This window comes from Drosophila biarmipes, chromosome X (genome assembly GCF_025231255.1).
Source record: "Drosophila biarmipes strain raj3 chromosome X, RU_DBia_V1.1, whole genome shotgun sequence".
NCBI classification, from domain to species: Eukaryota; Metazoa; Arthropoda; class Insecta; order Diptera; family Drosophilidae; genus Drosophila; species Drosophila biarmipes.
Genome location: NC_066611.1, coordinates 469,580 through 493,465, shown reverse-complemented (window position 1 = coordinate 493,465; position 23,886 = coordinate 469,580). Strand labels below are relative to the sequence as shown.

The window sequence follows — 23,886 nt, the reverse complement described above, 5'->3', positions numbered from 1 at the left end:
CAATCTTCGCGTCACTAATAAGATGACGATTCATATTGTTATTATTAGATGGTCGAGTTGTACTTATATTGATATGTTAATCAAATTGGTCTCTTACTTGAAAATCTAGACCTTAGGAATATTTGTATATTATATGTTTGCCAATCTTCGCGTCAGTAATAAGATGACGATTCATATTGTTATTATTAGATGGTCGAGTTGTACTTATATTGATATGTTAATCAAATTGGTCTCTTACTTGAAAATCTAGACCTTAGGAATATTTTTAGATTATATGTTTGCCAATCTTCGCGTCACTAATAAGATGACGATTCATATTGTTATTATTAGATGGTCGAGTTGTACTTATATTGATATGTTAATCAAATTGGTCTCTTACTTGAAAATCTAGACCTTAGGAATATTTTTATATTATATGTTTGCCAATCTTCGCGTCACTAATAAGATGACGATTCATATTGTTATTATTAGATGGTCGAGTTGTACTTATATTGATATGTTAATCAAATTGGTCTCTTACTTGAAAATCTAGACCTTAGGAATATTTTTATATTATATGTTTGCCAATCTTCGCGTCACTAATAAGATGACGATTCATATTGTTATTATTAGATGGTCGAGTTGTACTTATATTGATATGTTAATCAAATTGGTCTCTTACTTGAAAATCTAGACCTTAGGAATATTTTTATATTATATGTTTGCCAATCTTCGCGTCACTAATAAGATGACGATTCATATTGTTATTATTAGATGGTCGAGTTGTACTTATATTGATATGTTAATCAAATTGGTCTCTTACTTGAAAATCTAGACCTTAGGAATATTTTTATATTATATGTTTGCCAATCTTCGCGTCACTAATAAGATGACGATTCATATTATTATTAGATGGTCGAGTTGTACTTATATTGATATGTTAATCAAATTGGTCTCTTACTTGAAAATCTAGACCTTAGGAATATTTTTATATTATATGTTTGCCAATCTTCGCGTCACTAATAAGATGACGATTCATATTGTTATTATTAGATGGTCGAGTTGTACTTATATTGATATGTTAATCAAATTGGTCTCTTACTTGAAAATCTTGACCTTAGGAATATTTTTATATTATATGTTTGCCAATCTTCGCGTCACTAATAAGATGACGATTCATATTGTTATTATTAGATGGTCGAGTTGTACTTAAATTGATATGTTAATCAAATTGGTCTCTTACTTGAAAATCTAGACCTTAGGAATATTTTTATATTATATGTTTGCCAATCTTCGCGTCACTAATAAGATGACGATTCATATTGTTATTATTAGATGGTCGAGTTGTACTTATATTGATATGTTAATCAAATTGGTCTCTTACTTGAAAATCTAGACCTTAGGAATGTAATATATAAAGGATTAAAAATTCGCCACAAAGCCAAGCAAACAATCAATGCATACAAATAGATTGTTGGTTGAACTTTATATAAGAAGTTCAACACAACAAATAAATTATGCAATTTTATTATCGAATCATCAAGCAAAGGATAAGCTTCAGTGGATCGCAGTATGGCAGCTGCTCAACCACTTACAACACCTTGCCTGTTACAAAAGTCGTTTACAATTGATTCTAGGCTTTGTCATTGTATTAAATAATGCTTTTATATGTAACTAGCGCGGCATCAGGTGATCAAAGATCCTCCCAATTTACTATGTTACAAATTACATTGGCATCACATCCATTGTCGTTTAAAAAGTAAATTATAAACTTTAAATGGTTTAGAAGCCATACAATGCAAATTGCCCCTTATTTATCATTGCAGTCCAGCACGGATACGACCTTAGAGGCGTTCAGGCATAATCCAACGGGATGGTCGAGTTGTACTTATATTGATATGTTAATCAAATTGGTCTCTTACTTGAAAATCTAGACCTTAGGAATATTTTTATATTATATGTTTGCCAATCTTCGCGTCACTAATAAGATGACGATTCATATTGTTATTATTAGATGGTCGAGTTGTACTTATATTGATATGTTAATCAAATTGGTCTCTTACTTGAAAATCTAGACCTTAGGAATATTTGTATATTATATGTTTGCCAATCTTCGCGTCAGTAATAAGATGACGATTCATATTGTTATTATTAGATGGTCGAGTTGTACTTATATTGATATGTTAATCAAATTGGTCTCTTACTTGAAAATCTAGACCTTAGGAATATTTTTATATTATATGTTTGCCAATCTTCGCGTCACTAATAAGATGACGATTCATATTGTTATTATTAGATGGTCGAGTTGTACTTATATTGATATGTTAATCAAATTGGTCTCTTACTTGAAAATCTAGACCTTAGGAATATTTTTATATTATATGTTTGCCAATCTTCGCGTCACTAATAAGATGACGATTCATATTGTTATTATTAGATGGTCGAGTTGTACTTATATTGATATGTTAATCAAATTGGTCTCTTACTTGAAAATCTAGACCTTAGGAATATTTTTATATTATATGTTTGCCAATCTTCGCGTCACTAATAAGATGACGATTCATATTGTTATTATTAGATGGTCGAGTTGTACTTATATTGATATGTTAATCAAATTGGTCTCTTACTTGAAAATCTAGACCTTAGGAATATTTTTATATTATATGTTTGCCAATCTTCGCGTCACTAATAAGATGACGATTCATATTGTTATTATTAGATGGTCGAGTTGTACTTATATTGATATGTTAATCAAATTGGTCTCTTACTTGAAAATCTAGACCTTAGGAATATTTTTATATTATATGTTTGCCAATCTTCGCGTCACTAATAAGATGACGATTCATATTATTATTAGATGGTCGAGTTGTACTTATATTGATATGTTAATCAAATTGGTCTCTTACTTGAAAATCTAGACCTTAGGAATATTTTTATATTATATGTTTGCCAATCTTCGCGTCACTAATAAGATGACGATTCATATTGTTATTATTAGATGGTCGAGTTGTACTTATATTGATATGTTAATCAAATTGGTCTCTTACTTGAAAATCTAGACCTTAGGAATATTTTTATATTATATGTTTGCCAATCTTCGCGTCACTAATAAGATGACGATTCATATTGTTATTATTAGATGGTCGAGTTGTACTTATATTGATATGTTAATCAAATTGGTCTCTTACTTGAAAATCTAGACCTTAGGAATATTTTTATATTATATGTTTGCCAATCTTCGCGTCACTAATAAGATGACGATTCATATTGTTATTATTAGATGGTCGAGTTGTACTTATATTGATATGTTAATCAAATTGGTCTCTTACTTGAAAATCTAGACCTTAGGAATGTAATATATAAAGGATTAAAAATTCGCCACAAAGCCAAGCAAACAATCAATGCATACAAATAGATTGTTGGTTGAACTTTATATAAATTATGCAATTTTATTATCGAATCATCAAGCAAAGGATAAGCTTCAGTGGATCGCAGTATGGCAGCTGCTCAACCACTTACAACACCTTGCCTGTTACAAAAGTCGTTTACAATTGATTCTAGGCTTTGTCATTGTATTAAATAATGCTTTTATATGTAACTAGCGCGGCATCAGGTGATCAAAGATCCTCCCAATTTACTATGTTACAAATTACATTGGCATCACATCCATTGTCGTTTAAAAAGTAAATTATAAACTTTAAATGGTTTAGAAGCCATACAATGCAAATTGCCCCTTATTTATCATTGCAGTCCAGCACGGATACGACCTTAGAGGCGTTCAGGCATAATCCAACGGACGTAGCGTCATACCACTGTTCGCTCGAACAAGTATTGTGCCATTGGTCCGTACCTGCGGTTCCTCTCGTACTACGCAGGAATGCTGTCGCAACAACGTTTTGTCATTAGTAGGGTAAAACTAACCTGTCTCACGACGGTCTAAACCCAGCTCACGTTCCCTTGCATGGGTGAACAATCCAACGCTTGGTGAATTTTGCTTCACAATGATAGGAAGAGCCGACATCGAAGGATCAAAAAGCGACGTCGCTATGAACGCTTGGCCGCCACAAGCCAGTTATCCCTATGGTAACTTTTCTGACACCTCTTGTTAAAAACTCTTTAAACCAAAAGGATCGATAGGCCGAGCTTTTGCTGTCCCTGTGTGTACTGAACACCGAGATCAAGTCAGCATTTGCCCTTTTGCTCTATGTGTGGTTTCTGTCCGCACTGAGCTGGCCTTGGGACACCTCCGTTATTATTTGAGAGATGTACCGACTATCTCAATCTTCAGAGCCAATCCTTATCCCGAAGTTACGGATCTAATTTGCCGACTTCCCTTACCTACATTATTCTATCGACTAGAGACTCTTCACCTTGGAGACCAGCTGCGGATATTGGTACGGCCTGTTGAGAAGTTTGCGTGTCCCCACCATAAATTTTCAAGGTCCGAGGAGAAAATATCGACACAACAGTATATGTCATGCTCTTCTAGCCCATCTACCATATCTCTCTGCGAAAGACTTCCATGGTAGTACGGCTATAAAACAGAAAAGAAAACTCTTCCGATATCTCTCGACGGCTTCTTTATGGTCGTTCCTGTTGCCAGGATGAGCCCATATTTAATAACAAACGGATACTCAACAGGTTACGGAATTGGAACCGTATTCCCTTTCGTTCAAAATTATTCAAGTATATTAATTTAGCTAGATTTTATATAATATATATATTTGTTTGGCATTTGTATTTTACTTGAAAATTTTCGGCTTTCGCCTTGAACTTAGGACCGACTAACTCGTGATCAACCACTGTTCACACGAAACCCTTCTCCACTTCAGTCCTCCAAGGTCTCATTCGATTATTTGCTACTACCACCAAGATCTGTACCAATGGCAGCTCCATGCAGGCTTACGCCAAACACTTCTACGCATACCATTGTACCTTCCTACTCACTAAAGTTTCAAAATTTATATTACAAGTAATATAAATCATCTACTTTAGCGGTAATGTATAGGTATACAACTTAAGCGCCATCCATTTTAAGGGCTAGTTGCTTCGGCAGGTGAGTTGTTACACACTCCTTAGCGGATTTCGACTTCCATGATCACCGTCCTGCTGTTTTAAGCAACCAACGCCTTTCATGGTATCTGCATGAGTTGTTAATTTGGGCACCGTAACATTACGTTTGGTTCATCCCACAGCGCCAGTTCTGCTTACCAAAAGTGGCCCACTGGGCACATTATATCATAACCTTGAACTTCATATCAAGAAAGTTAAGGTTCTTACCCATTTAAAGTTTGAGAATAGGTTAAGATCGTTTCGACCCTCAGGCCTCTAATCATTCGCTTTACCAGATAAGATTATTTTATATAATATTAAAATGCACCAGCTATCCTGAGGGAAACTTCGGAAGGAACCAGCTACTAGATGGTTCGATTGGTCTTTCGCCCCTATACTCAATTCTGACAATCGATTTGCACGTCAGAACTGTTTCGGTCTTCCATCAGGGTTTCCCCTGACTTCAACCTGATCAAGTATAGTTCACCATCTTTCGGGTCACAGCATATATGCTCAAGGTACGTTCCAGTTAGAGGCATAAATAATATAAATATCATTATACATAACTATATAGAACGCCCCGGGATTGTGTTAATTAGCTATAAATAGTTAAAAAACTAATCCCATTATTAGTCAAGTTAATTACGCTATTAGGTTTATATCCCAATAACTTGCACATATGTTAGACTCCTTGGTCCGTGTTTCAAGACGGGTCCCGAAGGTATCCTGAATCTTTCGCATTGTTAATCCTACAAGTGCATATAATAAACACAAAAATCAATGATAATTATGCCATTATATAATTCCGAAAAATTAACGCACTGTATTCATATAAATCTATCAGCACTTTATCAAATTAATAACATTTATTCTGTGTTAAAATGCAAGCAAATTAATTTGAATAAACTATAAGTTATATTTTATGATAAATTTGGTATGCTAATAGATTACAATGTCCTTATATGGAAAAAATGCACACTATTATCATAATATTGTTTAAATATTACAATTCTAATGATGAATTTTCCATAACGGATATTCAGGTTCATCGGGCTTAACCTCTAAGCAGTTTCACGTACTGTTTAACTCTCTATTCAGAGTTCTTTTCAACTTTCCCTCACGGTACTTGTTTACTATCGGTCTCATGGTTATATTTAGTTTTAGATGGAGTTTACCACCCACTTAGTGCTGCACTATCAAGCAACACGACTCTTTGGAAACATCATCTAGTAATCATTAACGTTATACGGGCCTGGCACCCTCTATGGGTAAATGGCCTCATTTAAGAAGGACTTAAATCGTTAATTTCTCATACTAGAATATTGACGCTCCATACACTGCATCTCACATTTGCCATATAGACAAAGTGACTTAGTGCTGAACTGATTTCTTTTCGCTCGCCGCTACTAAGAAAATCCTTGTTAGTTTCTTTTCCTCCCCTAATTAATATGCTTAAATTCAGGGGGTAGTCCCATATGAGTTGAGGTTGTGTATAACTTTTATATGCAATTAATTCTTTATATATAATGATAAAACATTTTATTAAATTCGTTATATTAATAATATCTGTATATAAATGGCATTTGTTTGATTTAACGAATCAACGAAGAACAATAATATTGTCAACGGTTTTCTATTTTCTAATCATTAATAAGAGACAATTCTAGATAAATTTTTATGCTAGACATTTCTCAGTATCATTTGATTGAAAAAGAAAATATTTCTCTTCGTTTTTCACATTCAAATTATTTACTAATGTGAGATAATGTTTTTCATATATTTTTTAATATTATGAATAAAATAATTAAATTATTATTATCCAATAATATACCATATGCTTATAAAATTTCATTATAAAATTTGTATAAGCAACTTAATTAGCATAGTCTTACAACCCTCAACCATATGTAGTCCAAGCAGCACTATAAAATTAATTAAAGTACATAACAGCATGGACTGCGATATGCGTTCAAAATGTCGATGTTCATGTGTCCTGCAGTTCACACGATGACGCACAGTTTGCTGCGTTCTTCATCGACCCATGAGCCGAGTGATCCACCGCTTAGAGTTTTATAAATTGGTTTCTTAATTTTGTCAAATATGTTTTTATTGAAAGAAATTAAAAATACACCATTTTACTGGCATATATCAATTCCTTCAATAAATTTATTTTTATACCTAAAACGAATGCTGCGAAATGTCTTAGTTTTATATAACCAATATATATCAAAGTATTTCTTTTTAAATTGCATTTATTGTAAATAAATATATATATATATATATTAATACTTTTTTAGCGATATAAATTGAAATTTATATAAAACATTAACCTGTATAAAACCAGGTACAACATTGTACATTTTAGGTTGTTGCATTATCCAATGTATGCGCATAACTGAGATGAACAATACATATCGCAACGCGTGTATATTATGGTCCATATACACACAGTATTTTAATTGTGTTTATATACAATAATAATTTAATATTATTATTTTAATAATTCGATTTGCTTGTTCGAATTTTTATTTGTTTGTTTTGGCTGCTTATTATTTCTCTCATATGTATTAAATACAATATATAATTTTAATATTTGCATTATTTCGATTTGCTTGTTCGAAATTTCATTTGATCTATATTAGATCATATACATTTTGGCAATTCATATTTTATTTGTATTACTATAATGTATTTATTATAATATAAACAAATATTTTATTAACGGTAAGGATATACAATAATAATTTAATATTATTATTTTAATAATTCGATTTGCTTGTTCGAATTTTTATTTGTTTGCTTTGGCTGCTTATTATTTCTCTCATATGTATTAAATACAATATATAATTTTAATATTTGCATTATTTCGATTTGCTTGTTCGAAATTTTATTTGATCTATATTAGATCTCATATACATTTTGGCAATTCATATTTTATTTGTATTATTATAATGTATTTATTATAATATAAACAAATATTTTATTAACGGTAAGGATATACAATAATAATTTAATATTATTATTTTAATAATTCGATTTGCTTGTTCGAATTTTTATTTGTTTGCTTTGGCTGCTTATTAATTTCTCTCATATGTATTAAATACAATATATAATTTTAATATTTGCATTATTTCGATTTGCTTGTTCGAAATTTCATTTGATCTATAATAGATCTCATATACATTTTGGCAATTCATATTTTATTTGTAATACTATAATGTATTTATTATATAATATAAACAAATATTTTATTAACGGTAAGGATATTAAAACATTAATGATCCTTCCGCAGGTTCACCTACGGAAACCTTGTTACGACTTTTACTTCCTCTAAATAATCAAGTTCGGTCAACTTTTGCGAAACAACCGTAACACGCAAGGCGTCACAGTGATCACGTCCGGAGACCTCACTAAATAATTCAATCGGTAGTAGCGACGGGCGGTGTGTACAAAGGGCAGGGACGTAATCAATGCGAGTTAATGACTCACACTTACTGGGAATTCCAAGTTCATGTGAACAGTTTCAGTTCACAATCCCAAGCATGAAAGTGGTTCAGCGGTTTACCCGGACCTCTCGGTCTAGGAAATACACGTTGATACTTTCATTGTAGCGCGCGTGCAGCCCAGGACATCTAAGGGCATCACAGACCTGTTATTGCTCAATCTCATTATTGCTAGACGCAATTTGTCCATTTAAGAAGCTAGTGTCCTTATAATGGGACAAACCAACAGGTACGGCTCCACTTATATAAACACATTCAAACACAATAAACATTTTACTGCCACCATGAATGAAGGCTATATAAGCTTCAACACCATAATCCTGAAGATATCTATTTAATATATTTGAGTCTCGTTCGTTATCGGAATTAACCAGACAAATCACTCCACGAACTAAGAACGGCCATGCACCACCACCCATAGATTCGAGAAAGAGCTATCAATCTGTCTTACACACTTATGTTCGGACCTGGTAAGTTTTCCCGTGTTGAGTCAAATTAAGCCGCAGGCTCCACTCCTGGTGGTGCCCTTCCGTCAATTCCTTTAAGTTTCAGCTTTGCAACCATACTTCCCCCGGAGCCCAAAAGCTTTGGTTTCCCGGGAAGCGACTGAGAGAGCCATAAAAGTAGCTACACCCAATTGCTAGCTGGCATCGTTTATGGTTAGAACTAGGGCGGTATCTGATCGCCTTCGAACCTCTAACTTTCGTTCTTGATTAATGAAAACATCTTTGGCAAATGCTTTCGCTTAAGTTAGTCTTACGACGGTCCAAGAATTTCACCTCTCGCGTCGTAATACTAATGCCCCCAAACTGCTTCTATTAATCATTACCTCTTGATCTGAAAACCAATGAAAGCAGAACAGAGGTCTTATTTCATTATCCCATGCACAGAATATTCAGGCATTTGAAGCCTGCTTTAAGCACTCTAATTTGTTCAAAGTAATTGTACCGGCCCACAATAACACTCGTTTAAGAGCACTAATGCAGGTTTTTAAATGGGAGGAACATATGAAAAAATACAAGTATCTAAGCACATGTAAGAACTCCACCGGTAATACGCTTACATACATAAAGGTATAGTACTAACCACAATTGTAAGTTGTACTACCCGTATGAAGCACAAGTTCAACTACGAACGTTTTAACCGCAACAACTTTAATATACGCTATTGGAGCTGGAATTACCGCGGCTGCTGGCACCAGACTTGCCCTCCAATTGGTCCTTGTTAAAGGATTTAAAGTGTACTCATTCCAATTACAGGGCCTCGGATATGAGTCCTGTATTGTTATTTTTCGTCACTACCTCCCCGAGCTGGGAGTGGGTAATTTACGCGCCTGCTGCCTTCCTTAGATGTGGTAGCCGTTTCTCAGGCTCCCTCTCCGGAATCGAACCCTGATTCCCCGTTACCCGTTGCAACCATGGTAGTCCTAGATACTACCATCAAAAGTTGATAGGGCAGACATTTGAAAGATCTGTCGTCGGTACAAGACCATACGATCTGCATGTTATCTAGAGTTCAACCAATATAACGATCTTGCGATCGCTTGGTTTTAGCCTAATAAAAGCACATGTTCCATAAGGTTCATGTTTTAATTGCATGTATTAGCTCTAGAATTACCACAGTTATCCAAGTAACTGTTAACGATCTAAGGAACCATAACTGATATAATGAGCCTTTTGCGGTTTCACTTTTAATTCGTGTGTACTTAGACATGCATGGCTTAATCTTTGAGACAAGCATATAACTACTGGCAGGATCAACCAGAATAATGTTTTTATTCATATTTCATTCATATTTTTTGAATAGAAATTAGCAATATATATGTTGTTATAGATTTTATTTCTATCGAATACGGCCATTTTTATATAGCATTCGTATACGTTTGTTTTCCAATTTATACTTGTTTCGCCACTAATAATAACAAGTTTTTATTGATGTCAAAAAGAATCATATTCTTTATAAACACAATATTTATTTTTCATATATTTTCTTTATATATGCACATTTCATTCTAAAATATCATTTTTGTTCGACATACATAATATATTGTATCCACACATGTACAATTTTTGTTTAACCAATATAAGATATTGAGTTAATCATTTGTATTTTGACGATAAATTTAAAATTTATCTATATATATCCATATAACTCTCTGGTAATATATAAAATAGAACCGAGTGTATATATATAATTATTACTACTATATTTATTTCTTAAATAATATATACTTATATATTATTTATATATATACTCTTTATTATATATTATATAATTTCTTAAATAACTCTCTTAATAGCTATTTTTTATTATCAACAATATAAGTTGATATTAATATTGAAAATGTATTCATAATTACATTTTTATATTTCTTTGGTAGACTTTTATGTACTATTATTATTTAATAATACACATATAATATAAATCATGTTAGCCTACCTCCTAAAATTAACGATAAAATTCGGAAACAATTTGTTATTCTATGTACAATAGAAACTTGGCCTTTGTTTCAACGTTATTATCTTTGGGCTTAAAATATTAACCGCGGAGCCAAGTCTCGTATTCAAATAAATGAATAAAGAAACAAATTTGACGGATAATATCTTCTCTACTGACATATGTCAATAGCAGACGGCCGGCCCATTGACCATCCTATAGTAGTTTTGGACACGCTGTCTCCCATTCGGGTATATTCAATTTACTTTGCCACTCACCCATATAGTGTTCTCTTATATAATAAGACAACGCACTTTTATATTCATTATATGGATATATTGCCTTCCTCATATTTGCCACACCACCTATAGTAGTTTTTGGACACGCTGTCTCCCATTCGGGTATATTCAATTTACTTTGCCACTCACCCATATAGTGTTCTCTTATATAATAAGAAAACGCACTTTTATTTTCATTATATGGATATATTGCCTTCCTCATATTTGCCACACCACCTATAGTAGTTTTTGGACACGCTGTCTCCCATTCGGGTATATTCAATTTACTTTGCCACTCACCCATATAGTGTTCTCTTATATAATAAGAAAACGCACTTTTATTTTCATTATATGGATATATTGCCTTCCTCATATTTGCCACACCACCTATAGTAGTTTTTGGACACGCTGTCTCCCATTCGGGTATATTCAATTCTCTTTGCCACTCACCCTTATAGTATTCTCTTATTTAATAAGAATACTAAAATACTTCTCATATTATAGATGTAATCTATTAACTTCTCAATATCCATACGGTTTATGTATGGTATTGACAAAATCCTATGCATTTGCATAAGATTTATTTTGCCACAATTTATAGTACTAGTGCCGCCCTCACTAGGTATAAATATCTCATTTCGCTAGTAGTGTATGGGCAAATTCTACTAGCTATTCTCATAAATATGTCACTTATATGCCATATCTATACAATTCATGCACTTTTATATGTATATTTGCTATATTATACATTATTATGCCTTATAGGTATTATACCTATAAGCCACATCCATACGATTGCTTAATATAAATATATGTATAATTTTTTATACATATTTTTTTTTTATTTATGTATGGTTTTTTATTCATATCCATATACTGTATTCACTTTTATATGGATATGATTGGCGTTTTATATAGTATTGACAAAATCATAAGTTTGACCAATACGAGGAGAGGTCCGCCAACGACCACCTCCCTATAGGTGTTTTTGGACACGCTGTCTCCCATTCGACTGCTTACTATACTAGGGGCTACCCGCTCCGTATGATATTCTCTCATATAACAAGAGAATGCAAGAAATATTCGTATTTTATGAATATAATCCATTTATTTTTCAATATCCATACGTTTTACTTAGTTTTTTGTACGGTATTGACAAAATCCTATGCATTTGCATAAGATTTATTTTGCCACAATTTATAGTACTAGTGCCGCCCTCACTAGGTATAAATATCTCATTTCGCTAGTAGTGTATGGGGAAATTCTACTAGCTATTCTCATAAATATGTCACTTATATGCCATATCTATACAATTCATGCACTTTTATATGTATATTTGCTATATTATACATTATTATGCCTTATAGGTATTATACCTATAAGCCACATCCATACGATTGCTTAATATAAATATATGTATAATTTTTTATACATATTTTTTTTTTATTTATGTATGGTTTTTTATTCATATCCATATACTGTATTCAATTTTATATGGATATGATTGGCGTTTTATATAGTATTGACAAAATCATAAGTTTGACCAATACGAGGAGAGGTCCGCCAACGACCACCTCCCTATAGGTGTTTTTGGACACGCTGTCTCCCATTCGACTGCTTACTATACTAGGGGCTACCCGCTCCGTATGATATTCTCTCATATAACAAGAGAATGCAAGAAATATTCGTATTTTATGAATATAATCCATTTATTTTTCAATATCCATACGTTTTACTTAGTTTTTTGTACGGTATTGACAAAATCCTATGCATTTGCATAAGATTTATTTTGCCACAATTTATAGTACTAGTGCCGCCCTCACTAGGTATAAATATCTCATTTCGCTAGTAGTGTATGGGCAAATTCTACTAGCTATTCTCATAAATATGTCACTTATATGCCATATCTATACAATTCATGCACTTTTATATGTATATTTGCTATATTATACATTATTATGCCTTATAGGTATTATACCTATAAGCCACATCCATACGATTGCTTAATATAAATATATGTATAATTTTTTATACATATTTTTTTTTATTTATGTATGGTTTTTTATTCATATCCATATACTGTATTCACTTTTATATGGATATGATTGGCGTTTTATATAGTATTGACAAAATCATAAGTTTGACCAATACGAGGAGAGGTCCGCCAACGACCACCTCCCTATAGGTGTTTTTGGACACGCTGTCTCCCATTCGACTGCTTACTATACTAGGGGCTGCCCGCTCCGTATGATATTCTCTCGTATAACAAGAGAATGCAAGAAATATTCGTATTTTATGAATATAATCCATTTATTTTTCAATATCCATACGTTTTACTTAGTTTTTTGTACGGTATTGACAAAATCCTATGCATTTGCATAAGATTTATTTTGCCACAATTTATAGTACTAGTGCCGCCCTCACTAGGTATAAATATCTCATTTCGCTAGTAGTGTATGGGCAAATTCTACTAGCTATTCTCATAAATGCCTTCTTTATGCCATATCTATACAATTTATGCACTTTTATATGTATATTTGCTAATATTATACATTATTATGCCTTATAGGTATTATACCTATAAGCCATATACATACGATTTCATTTTTTTATTTATATATGGTTTTGTATTTATAACCATATACCGTATTTACTTTTATAAGGATATGATTGGCGTTTTATATAGTATTGACAAAATTATAAGTTTGACAAACACTTTTTTAAGTCTTTTAGTTAAAATTGTCATTTTTAATTGACTATCTAAACACTAGATATATTTGCACATGGAGCAAAGAGTATAAAAATTGGTCGCGTCACTAATAATATCGCGATACATTTTTACTACCATCAAAATACCACATACGTTTATATGTCCTCTTTATTTAATTTGGTTTCTAAACCTCAGGAATAGTTTTAATTATATGTGCGCTCTAAGTTGAATGAATTTCTTGAATCTCTTTACTTGAATTTCTAAGACTTAAAAATATTTATAAATAGATGTCCTATTGCATAATATTTTTTTATCGCTTCACTTATAAAATAACGATCCTGCCTTTCTACCTTTGAATAAACATTCATATAAACATGGAGAAAAAAACGTTCGCGTCACTAACAGTATGTGACGATAAAATTTTGCTAACATTAAAAGGAACATATTTTTATATGTCAACTCTTAGTTGAATTGGTCTATTGCTTAAGATTCTAGACCTTAGGAATATTTTTATATTATATGTTTGCCAATCTTCGCGTCACTAAAAAGATGACGATTCATATTGTTATTATTAGATGGTCGAGTTGTACTTATATTGATATGTTAATCAAATTGGTCTCTTACTTGAAAATCTAGACCTTAGGAATATTTTTATATTATATGTTTGCCAATCTTCGCGTCACTAATAAGATGACGATTCATATTGTTATTATTAGATGGTCGAGTTGTACTTATATTGATATGTTAATCAAATTGGTCTCTTACTTGAAAATCTAGACCTTAGGAATATTTGTATATTAAATGTTTGCCAATCTTCGCGTCAGTAATAAGATGACGATTCATATTGTTATTATTAGATGGTCGAGTTGTACTTATATTGATATGTTAATCAAATTGGTCTCTTACTTGAAAATCTAGACCTTAGGAATATTTTTATATTATATGTTTGCCAATCTTCGCGTCACTAATAAGATGACGATTCATATTGTTATTATTAGATGGTCGAGTTGTACTTATATTGATATGTTAATCAAATTGGTCTCTTACTTGAAAATCTAGACCTTAGGAATATTTTTATATTATATGTTTGCCAATCTTCGCGTCACTAATAAGATGACGATTCATATTGTTATTATTAGATGGTCGAGTTGTACTTATATTGATATGTTAATCAAATTGGTCTCTTACTTGAAAATCTAGACCTTAGGAATATTTTTATATTATATGTTTGCCAATCTTCGCGTCACTAATAAGATGACGATTCATATTGTTATTATTAGATGGTCGAGTTGTACTTATATTGATATGTTAATCAAATTGGTCTCTTACTTGAAAATCTAGACCTTAGGAATATTTTTATATTATATGTTTGCCAATCTTCGCGTCACTAATAAGATGACGATTCATATTGTTATTATTAGATGGTCGAGTTGTACTTATATTGATATGTTAATCAAATTGGTCTCTTACTTGAAAATCTAGACCTTAGGAATATTTTTATATTATATGTTTGCCAATCTTCGCGTCACTAATAAGATGACGATTCATATTATTATTAGATGGTCGAGTTGTACTTATATTGATATGTTAATCAAATTGGTCTCTTACTTGAAAATCTAGACCTTAGGAATATTTTTATATTATATGTTTGCCAATCTTCGCGTCACTAATAAGATGACGATTCATATTGTTATTATTAGATGGTCGAGTTGTACTTATATTGATATGTTAATCAAATTGGTCTCTTACTTGAAAATCTAGACCTTAGGAATATTTTTATATTATATGTTTGCCAATCTTCGCGTCACTAATAAGATGACGATTCATATTGTTATTATTAGATGGTCGAGTTGTACTTATATTGATATGTTAATCAAATTGGTCTCTTACTTGAAAATCTAGACCTTAGGAATATTTTTATATTATATGTTTGCCAATCTTCGCGTCACTAATAAGATGACGATTCATATTGTTATTATTAGATGGTCGAGTTGTACTTATATTGATATGTTAATCAAATTGGTCTCTTACTTGAAAATCTAGACCTTAGGAATGTAATATATAAAGGATTAAAAATTCGCCACAAAGCCAAGCAAACAATCAATGCATACAAATAGATTGTTGGTTGAACTTTATATAAGAAGTTCAACACAACAAATAAATTATGCAATTTTATTATCGAATCATCAAGCAAAGGATAAGCTTCAGTGGATCGCAGTATGGCAGCTGCTCAACCACTTACAACACCTTGCCTGTTACAAAAGTCGTTTACAATTGATTCTAGGCTTTGTCATTGTATTAAATAATGCTTTTATATGTAACTAGCGCGGCATCAGGTGATCAAAGATCCTCCCAATTTACTATGTTACAAATTACATTGGCATCACATCCATTGTCGTTTAAAAAGTAAATTATAAACTTTAAATGGTTTAGAAGCCATACAATGCAAATTGCCCCTTATTTATCATTGCAGTCCAGCACGGATACGACCTTAGAGGCGTTCAGGCATAATCCAACGGACGTAGCGTCATACCACTGTTCGCTCGAACAAGTATTGTGCCATTGGTCCGTACCTGCGGTTCCTCTCGTACTACGCAGGAATGCTGTCGCAACAACGTTTTGTCATTAGTAGGGTAAAACTAACCTGTCTCACGACGGTCTAAACCCAGCTCACGTTCCCTTGCATGGGTGAACAATCCAACGCTTGGTGAATTTTGCTTCACAATGATAGGAAAAGCCGACATCGAAGGATCAAAAAGCGACGTCGCTATGAACGCTTGGCCGCCACAAGCCAGTTATCCCTATGGTAACTTTTCTGACACCTCTTGTTAAAAACTCTTTAAACCAAAAGGATCGATAGGCCGAGCTTTTGCTGTCCCTGTGTGTACTGAACACCGAGATCAAGTCAGCATTTGCCCTTTTGCTCTATGTGTGGTTTCTGTCCGCACTGAGCTGGCCTTGGGACACCTCCGTTATTATTTGAGAGATGTACCGCCCCAGTCAAACTCCCTACCTGGCAATGTCCTTGAATTGGATCATACCTGAGTAATTGGAGTTATACCAAATTTTCAAATCAAAAATACATAAATGCACCGTTTTATTAAAGAATTTGTTTGCGATTATATAACAAACTCGTGATACTTTGATCAAGAAGCTTGCATCAAAACCCAATACCATAAGATATAATAAATATATCCGTATAATGGCTAGGAAATGATACACGTTCCATTTAATCAAGTAAGTAAGGAAACAATAAGAGTAGTGGTATTTCATTGGCGATACCAAACCGAGGTCTAATATCTCCCACTTATTCTACACCTCTTATGTCTCCTTACACTGCCAGATTAGAGTCAAGCTCAAAAGGGTCTTCTTTCCCCGCTAATTATTCCAAGCCCGTTCCCTTGGCTGTGGTTTCGCTAGATAGTAGATAGGGACAGTAGGAATCTCGTTAATCCATTCATGCGCGTCACTAATTAGATGACGAGGCATTTGGCTACCTTAAGAGAGTCATAGTTACTCCCGCCGTTGACCCGCGCTTACTTGAATTTCTTCACTTTGACATTCAGAGCACTGGGCAGAAATCACATTGTGTCAACACCCGCTAGGGCCATCACAATGCTTTGTTTTAATTAGACAGTCGGATTCCCCAAGTCCGTGCCAGTTCTGAATTGATTGTTAATTGATAATCGTTATAATTAATAAGAACTAATTGGTTTAACCCAATTAGTATTCTTAAAAATTTTAGCAAGAAAGTTCCACAATTGGCTACGTAACTAAACTATCCGGGGAACAAGTAACTAACATAAATGCTAGAAACTCTATTTACCCAGAACGAGCACATAAACCATGTTATTGTTTCCCAATCAAGCCCGACTATCTCAATCTTCAGAGCCAATCCTTATCCCGAAGTTACGGATCTAATTTGCCGACTTCCCTTACCTACATTATTCTATCGACTAGAGACTCTTCACCTTGGAGACCAGCTGCGGATATTGGTACGGCCTGTTGAGAAGTTTGCGTGTCCCCACCATAAATTTTCAAGGTCCGAGGAGAAAATATCGACACAACAGTATATGTCATGCTCTTCTAGCCCATCTACCATATCTCTCTGCGAAAGACTTCCATGGTAGTACGGCTATAAAACAGAAAAGAAAACTCTTCCGATATCTCTCGACGGCTTCTTTATGGTCGTTCCTGTTGCCAGGATGAGCACGAGGCCCATATTTAATAACAAACGGATACTCAACAGGTTACGGAATTGGAACCGTATTCCCTTTCGTTCAAAATTATTCAAGTATATTAATTTAGCTAGATTTTATATAATATATATATTTGTTTGGCATTTGTATTTTACTTGAAAATTTTCGGCTTTCGCCTTGAACTTAGGACCGACTAACTCGTGATCAACCACTGTTCACACGAAACCCTTCTCCACTTCAGTCCTCCAAGGTCTCATTCGATTATTTGCTACTACCACCAAGATCTGTACCAATGGCAGCTCCATGCAGGCTTACGCCAAACACTTCTACGCATACCATTGTACCTTCCTACTCACTAAAGTTTCAAAATTTATATTACAAGTAATATAAATCATCTACTTTAGCGGTAATGTATAGGTATACAACTTAAGCGCCATCCATTTTAAGGGCTAGTTGCTTCGGCAGGTGAGTTGTTACACACTCCTTAACGGATTTCGACTTCCATGATCACCGTCCTGCTGTTTTAAGCAACCAACGCCTTTCATGGTATCTGCATGAGTTGTTAATTTGGGCACCGTAACATTACGTTTGGTTCATCCCACAGCGCCAGTTCTGCTTACCAAAAGTGGCCCACTGGGCACATTATATCATAACCTTGAACTTCATATCAAGAAAGTTAAGGTTCTTACCCATTTAAAGTTTGAGAATAGGTTAAGATCGTTTCGACCCTAAGGCCTCTAATCATTCGCTTTACCAGATAAGATTATTTTATATAATATTAAAATGCACCAGCTATCCTGAGGGAAACTTCGGAAGGAACCAGCTACTAGATGGTTCGATTGGTCTTTCGCCCCTATACTCAATTCTGACAATCGATTTGCACGTCAGAACTGTTTCGGTCTTCCATCAGGGTTTCCCCTGACTTCAACCTGATCAAGTATAGTTCACCATCTTTCGGGTCACAGCATATATGCTCAAGGTACGTTCCAGTTAGAGGCAAAAATAATGTAAATATCATTATTCATAACTATATAGAACGCCCCGGGATTGTGTTAATTAGCTATAAATAGTTAAAAAACTAATCCCATTATTAGTCAAGTTAATTACGCTATTAGGTTTATATCCCAATAACTTGCACATATGTTAGACTCCTTGGTCCGTGTTTCAAGACGGGTCCCGAAGGTATCCTGAATCTTTCGCATTGTTAATCCTACAAGTGCATATAATAAACACAAAAATCAATGATAATTATGCCATTATATAATTCCGAAAAATTAACGCACTGTATTCATATAAATCTATCAGCACTTTATCAAATTAATAACATTTATTCTGTGTTAAAATGCAAGCAAATTAATTTGAATAAACTATAAGTTATATTTTATGATAAATTTGGTATGCTAATAGATTACAATGTCCTTATATGGAAAAAATGCACACTATTATCATAATATTGTTTAAATATTACAATTCTAATGATGAATTTTCCATAACGGATATTCAGGTTCATCGGGCTTAACCTCTAAGCAGTTTCACGTACTGTTTAACTCTCTATTCAGAGTTCTTTTCAACTTTCCCTCACGGTACTTGTTTACTATCGGTCTCATGGTTATATTTAGTTTTAGATGGAGTTTACCACCCACTTAGTGCTGCACTATCAAGCAACACGACTCTTTGGAAACATCATCTAGTAATCATTAACGTTATACGGGCCTGGCACCCTCTATGGGTAAATGGCCTCATTTAAGAAGGACTTAAATCGTTAATTTCTCATACTAGAATATTGACGCTCCATACACTGCATCTCACATTTGCCATATAGACAAAGTGACTTAGTGCTGAACTGATTTCTTTTCGCTCGCCGCTACTAAGAAAATCCTTGTTAGTTTCTTTTCCTCCCCTAATTAATATGCTTAAATTCAGGGGGTAGTCCCATATGAGTTGAGGTTGTGTATAACTTTTATATGCAATTAATTCTTTATATATAATGATAAAACATTTTATTAAATTCGTTATATTAATAATATCTGTATATAAATGGCATTTGTTTGATTTAACGAATCAACGAAGAACAATAATATTGTCAACGGTTTTCTATTTTCTAATCATTAATAAGAGACAATTCTAGATAAATTTTTATGCTAGACATTTCTCAGTATCATTTGATTGAAAAAGAAAATATTTCTCTTCGTTTTTCACATTCAAATTATTTACTAATGTGAGATAATGTTTTTCATATATTTTTTAATATTATGAATAAAATAATTAAATTATTATTATCCAATAATATACCATATGCTTATAAAATTTCATTATAAAATTTGTATAAGCAACTTAATTAGCATAGTCTTACAACCCTCAACCATATGTAGTCCAAGCAGCACTATAAAATTAATTAAAGTACATAACAGCATGGACTGCGATATGCGTTCAAAATGTCGATGTTCATGTGTCCTGCAGTTCACACGATGACGCACAGTTTGCTGCGTTCTTCATCGACCCATGAGCCGAGTGATCCACCGCTTAGAGTTTTATAAATTGGTTTCTTAATTTTGTCAAATATGTTTTTATTGAAAGAAATTAAAAATACACCATTTTACTGGCATATATCAATTCCTTCAATAAATTTATTTTTATACCTAAAACGAATGCTGCGAAATGTCTTAATTTTATATAACCAATATATATCAAAGTATTTCTTTTTAAATTGCATTTATTGTAAATAAATATATATATATATATATTAATACTTTTTTAGCGATATAAATTGAAATTTATATAAAACATTAACCTGTATAAAACCAGGTACAACATTGTACATTTTAGGTTGTTGCATTATCCAATGTATGCGCATAACTGAGATGAACAATACATATCGCAACGCGTGTATATTATGGTCCATATACACACAGTATTTTAATTGTGTTTATATACAATAATAATTTAATATTATTATTTTAATAATTCGATTTGCTTGTTCGAATTTTTATTTGTTTGTTTTGGCTGCTTATTATTTCTCTCATATGTATTAAATACAATATATAATTTTAATATTTGCATTATTTCGATTTGCTTGTTCGAAATTTCATTTGATCTATATTAGATCATATACATTTTGGCAATTCATATTTTATTTGTATTACTATAATGTATTTATTATAATATAAACAAATATTTTATTAACGGTAAGGATATACAATAATAATTTAATATTATTATTTTAATAATTCGATTTGCTTGTTCGAATTTTTATTTGTTTGCTTTGGCTGCTTATTATTTCTCTCATATGTATTAAATACAATATATAATTTTAATATTTGCATTATTTCGATTTGCTTGTTCGAAATTTTATTTGATCTATATTAGATCTCATATACATTTTGGCAATTCATATTTTATTTGTATTATTATAATGTATTTATTATAATATAAACAAATATTTTATTAACGGTAAGGATATACAATAATAATTTAATATTATTATTTTAATAATTCGATTTGCTTGTTCGAATTTTTATTTGTTTGCTTTGGCTGCTTATTAATTTCTCTCATATGTATTAAATACAATATATAATTTTAATATTTGCATTATTTCGATTTGCTTGTTCGAAATTTCATTTGATCTATAATAGATCTCATATACATTTTGGCAATTCATATTTTATTTGTAATACTATAATGTATTTATTATAATATAAACAAATATTTTATTAACGGTAAGGATATTAAAACATTAATGATCCTTCCGCAGGTTCACCTACGGAAACCTTGTTACGACTTTTACTTCCTCTAAATAATCAAGTTCGGTCAACTTTTGCGAAACAACCGTAACACGCAAGGCGTCACAGTGATCACGTCCGGAGACCTCACTAAATAATTCAATCGGTAGTAGCGACGGGCGGTGTGTACAAAGGGCAGGGACGTAATCAATGCGAGTTAATGACTCACACTTACTGGGAATTCCAAGTTCATGTGAACAGTTTCAGTTCACAATCCCAAGCATGAAAGTGGTTCAGCGGTTTACCCGGACCTCTCGGTCTAGGAAATACACGTTGATACTTTCATTGTAGCGCGCGTGCAGCCCAGGACATCTAAGGGCATCACAGACCTGTTATTGCTCAATCTCATTATTGCTAGACGCAATTTGTCCATTTAAGAAGCTAGTGTCCTTATAATGGGACAAACCAACAGGTACGGCTCCACTTATATAAACACATTCAAACACAATAAACATTTTACTGCCACCATGAATGAAGGCTATATAAGCTTCAACACCATAATCCTGAAGATATCTATTTAATATATTTGAGTCTCGTTCGTTATCGGAATTAACCAGACAAATCACTCCACGAACTAAGAACGGCCATGCACCACCACCCATAGATTGGAGAAAGAGCTATCAATCTGTCTTACACACTTATGTTCGGACCTGGTAAGTTTTCCCGTGTTGAGTCAAATTAAGCCGCAGGCTCCACTCCTGGTGGTGCCCTTCCGTCAATTCCTTTAAGTTTCAGCTTTGCAACCATACTTCCCCCGGAGCCCAAAAGCTTTGGTTTCCCGGGAAGCGACTGAGAGAGCCATAAAAGTAGCTACACCCAATTGCTAGCTGGCATCGTTTATGGTTAGAACTAGGGCGGTATCTGATCGCCTTCGAACCTCTAACTTTCGTTCTTGATTAATGAAAACATCTTTGGCAAATGCTTTCGCTTAAGTTAGTCTTACGACGGTCCAAGAATTTCACCTCTCGCGTCGTAATACTAATGCCCCCAAACTGCTTCTATTAATCATTACCTCTTGATCTGAAAACCAATGAAAGCAGAACAGAGGTCTTATTTCATTATCCCATGCACAGAATATTCAGGCATTTGAAGCCTGCTTTAAGCACTCTAATTTGTTCAAAGTAATTGTACCGGCCCACAATAACACTCATTTAAGAGCACTAATGCAGGTTTTTAAATAGGAGGAACATATGAAAAAATACAAGTATCTAAGCACATGTAAGAACTCCACCGGTAATACGCTTACATACATAAAGGTATAGTACTAACCACAATTGTAAGTTGTACTACCCGTATGAAGCACAAGTTCAACTACGAACGTTTTAACCGCAACAACTTTAATATACGCTATTGGAGCTGGAATTACCGCGGCTGCTGGCACCAGACTTGCCCTCCAATTGGTCCTTGTTAAAGGATTTAAAGTGTACTCATTCCAATTACAGGGCCTCGGATATGAGTCCTGTATTGTTATTTTTCGTCACTACCTCCCCGAGCTGGGAGTGGGTAATTTACGCGCCTGCTGCCTTCCTTAGATGTGGTAGCCGTTTCTCAGGCTCCCTCTCCGGAATCGAACCCTGATTCCCCGTTACCCGTTGCAACCATGGTAGTCCTAGATACTACCATCAAAAGTTGATAGGGCAGACATTTGAAAGATCTGTCGTCGGTACAAGACCATACGATCTGCATGTTATCTAGAGTTCAACCAATATAACGATCTTGCGATCGCTTGGTTTTAGCCTAATAAAAGCACATGTTCCATAAGGTTCATGTTTTAATTGCATGTATTAGCTCTAGAATTACCACAGTTATCCAAGTAACTGTTAACGATCTAAGGAACCATAACTGATATAATGAGCCTTTTGCGGTTTCACTTTTAATTCGTGTGTACTTAGACATGCATGGCTTAATCTTTGAGACAAGCATATAACTACTGGCAGGATCAACCAGAAT

General features: G+C 33.2%; 5 non-coding genes and 1 pseudogene across 5 annotated transcripts; all 6 read right to left on the bottom strand.

Moving 5' to 3' along the window:
• Positions 1–3,434: 3,434 nt before the first annotated feature.
• On the bottom strand, positions 3,435–6,520 carry LOC127010578 (large subunit ribosomal RNA; annotated as a pseudogene).
• A 402-nt stretch (positions 6,521–6,922) lies between these two features.
• LOC127010594 (5.8S ribosomal RNA) lies at positions 6,923–7,101 on the bottom strand. The gene has a single exon (XR_007763326.1). It is a non-coding gene; the product is annotated as a 5.8S ribosomal RNA (ribosomal RNA).
• A 1,205-nt stretch (positions 7,102–8,306) lies between these two features.
• Positions 8,307–10,301, bottom strand: LOC127010505 (small subunit ribosomal RNA). The gene has a single exon (XR_007763261.1). It is a non-coding gene; the product is annotated as a small subunit ribosomal RNA (ribosomal RNA).
• A 5,835-nt stretch (positions 10,302–16,136) lies between these two features.
• Positions 16,137–20,107, bottom strand: LOC127010552 (large subunit ribosomal RNA). Its single transcript, XR_007763308.1, has one exon. It is a non-coding gene; the product is annotated as a large subunit ribosomal RNA (ribosomal RNA).
• Positions 20,108–20,509: 402 nt separating this feature from the next.
• Positions 20,510–20,688, bottom strand: LOC127010593 (5.8S ribosomal RNA). The gene has a single exon (XR_007763325.1). It is a non-coding gene; the product is annotated as a 5.8S ribosomal RNA (ribosomal RNA).
• A 1,203-nt stretch (positions 20,689–21,891) lies between these two features.
• LOC127010533 (small subunit ribosomal RNA) lies at positions 21,892–23,886 on the bottom strand. The gene has a single exon (XR_007763289.1). It is a non-coding gene; the product is annotated as a small subunit ribosomal RNA (ribosomal RNA).